This window comes from Otolemur garnettii, unplaced genomic scaffold (genome assembly GCF_000181295.1).
Source record: "Otolemur garnettii isolate 467f Iridium unplaced genomic scaffold, OtoGar3 scaffold00106, whole genome shotgun sequence".
Taxonomy (NCBI): domain Eukaryota; kingdom Metazoa; phylum Chordata; class Mammalia; order Primates; family Galagidae; genus Otolemur; species Otolemur garnettii.
In genome coordinates this window covers 1,857,024-1,859,338 of record NW_003852501.1, presented here as the reverse complement: position 1 = coordinate 1,859,338, position 2,315 = coordinate 1,857,024, and the positions used below count along the sequence as shown (strand labels likewise).

Here is a 2,315-nt window from a genome sequence, read left to right as displayed (position 1 = left end):
ATCATCGTTGTTTGGCGGCCTGGGCTGGGGATTCGAACCCGCCACCTTAGGTGTATGTGGCTGGCGCCTTAGCCGCTTGAGCCACAGGCGCCGAGCCAAGACATATATTCTTATCAATATATATATCTTACGATCGAAGGAACCAAGGCAGGATGGTATATCACCACTATGAACAGCTTATGTAGCAGTCAAAAAGAAGGAGGTGGACTTATTGTACATATCTGGAACAATGTCTATAACACACTGTTAATTAAAAAGGTAAAATGTGATAGCAATATAACACAATTCCATTTTATGTTTTAAAATGTAAATGTTTATGCAAACATATTTGTGGAACTCTAATACAGAATGACATTTCATTAATAGTTTGGAATTGGAAGGGTTATAAGGAAGGCTCCCTTTGATGTCTAATATTTAATTTTAAAGTAAAGAAAAAGGTGGAAGGGCTTTCTGGTCCTCCCGTTCATCAGACAGCCGCTTCTTTTAGTGCAGCGCCAGCTGCATCCCCAAGGCACCATGGTGAAACCAAAGGTCGGAATAAACGGCTTTGGTCAGATTGGACGCCTGGTCTGCAGGGCTGCTTTTAACGCTGGCAAAGTGGATATTGTTGCCATCAATGACCCCTTCATTGACCTCAACTACATGGTCTACATGTTCCAGTATGATTCCACCCATGGCAAATTCCATGGCACAGTCAAGGCTGAGACAGGAAGCTTGTCATCAATGGAAATCCCATAACCATCACTAGGAGTGAGATCCCACCAAAATCAAATGGGGTGAGGCAGGCGCTGAGTATGTTGTGGAGTCCACTGGTGTCTTCACCACCATGGGGAAGGCTGGGGCTCACCTACGGGGGCGGGTGCCAAAAGGGTCATCATCTCTGCCCCTTCTGCTGATGCCCCCATGTTTGTGATGGGTGTGAACCACGAGAAGTACGAAAACAGCCTCAGCATTGTCAGCAATGCCTCCTGCACCACCAACTGCTTAGCCCCCTTGGCTAAGGTCATTCATGACAACTTTGGCGTTGTGGAGGGACTCATGACCACAGTCCATGCCATCACTGCCACCCAGAAGACTGTGGATGGCCCCTCTGGGAAGTTGTGGTGTGATGGTCGTGGGGCTCTCCAGAACATCATCCCTCCCTCAAATGGTGCAGCCAAGGCTGTGGGCAAGGTCATCCCTGAGCTGAATGGGAAGCTTACTGGCATGGCCTTCCGTGTCCCCACTGCCAACATGTCGGTCGTGGATCTTACCTGCTGTCTGGAGAAGGCTGCCAAATATAATGATATCAAGAAGGTGGTGAAGAGGACCCCCGCAAGGGCATCCTGGGTTACACTGAGCCCCAGGTCATCTCCTCTGACTTTGACAGTGACAGCCATTCTTCCTTCCAACTTTGATGCTGGGGCTGGCGTTGCCCTCAATGACCGCTTTGTCAAACTCATTGCCTGGTATGATAATGAATTTGGCTACAGCTACAGGGTGGTGGATCTTGTGGCCCACATGGCCTCCAAGGAGTAAGAACCCCCAGACCACCAGCCCCATCCAGAGCATGAGAGGAAGAGAAAGGTCATTAGCTGCTGGGATGCCTCTGCCTACTCAGTCCCCCACCTCACTGAGAATCTCCCCTCAACACAGTTTCCACCCAGACACCCTAAAGAACAGGAGGGGCCTAGGGAGCCCCACCTTGTTATGTAACATCAATAAAGTTCCCTGAATTAAAAAAAAAAAAAAAAAGAAAGAAAAAGGTGATAGCAAAAGAAAAATTAAAGAAATAAAATAGAACTTGTCCTTAATGGTGAATCAAAATACGAGGCTCAGGAATGTGCTAAGCATTTCTCTACCTCTATGTGGTGATGGAGAAAAAAAGTGCTATTAATCTGTTCAGAATTTGGAAGCATTCATAGTAAACTCTTTCCATAGTTCCAGTTAATTCAGTATCTATTTATACAAAATCACTAAGTTATCCTCATATTTGCTGCTTAATATGTAAAATTGGTAACTACCACACCAATGTCCTTTACATTTTCTACTTTCAGAGATTGCAATCTAGTGTTCTGATTTTTTTTCTGAAAACAATAGAAAAAGAGATTTTGTTTATCAATTAAATTATTCTCAAATAACTCTTTGACATCTTTACTTAACTATCCTTGAGTTTTGTAAGAAAATTCCAACTAAACTCATTAGACTATATTTCAAATGGCTTTTGACTATTTGCTTGACTACAATTCAATTTCTCTAGGTAGAACCAGACATTTTCTCAGTGCTTTATGGCAATGGTCCCCAACTGTCTTGGCACCAGGGACAATTTTTCCACC

General features: G+C 44.4%; 1 pseudogene across 1 annotated transcript; it reads left to right on the top strand.

Moving 5' to 3' along the window:
* The first annotated feature begins 467 nt into the window (after window positions 1-467).
* On the top strand, window positions 468-1,563 carry LOC100955266 (annotated as a pseudogene). Its single transcript, XR_154269.3, has one exon. The product of XR_154269.3 is annotated as a glyceraldehyde-3-phosphate dehydrogenase pseudogene (transcript).
* The last annotated feature ends 752 nt before the right edge of the window (window positions 1,564-2,315 follow it).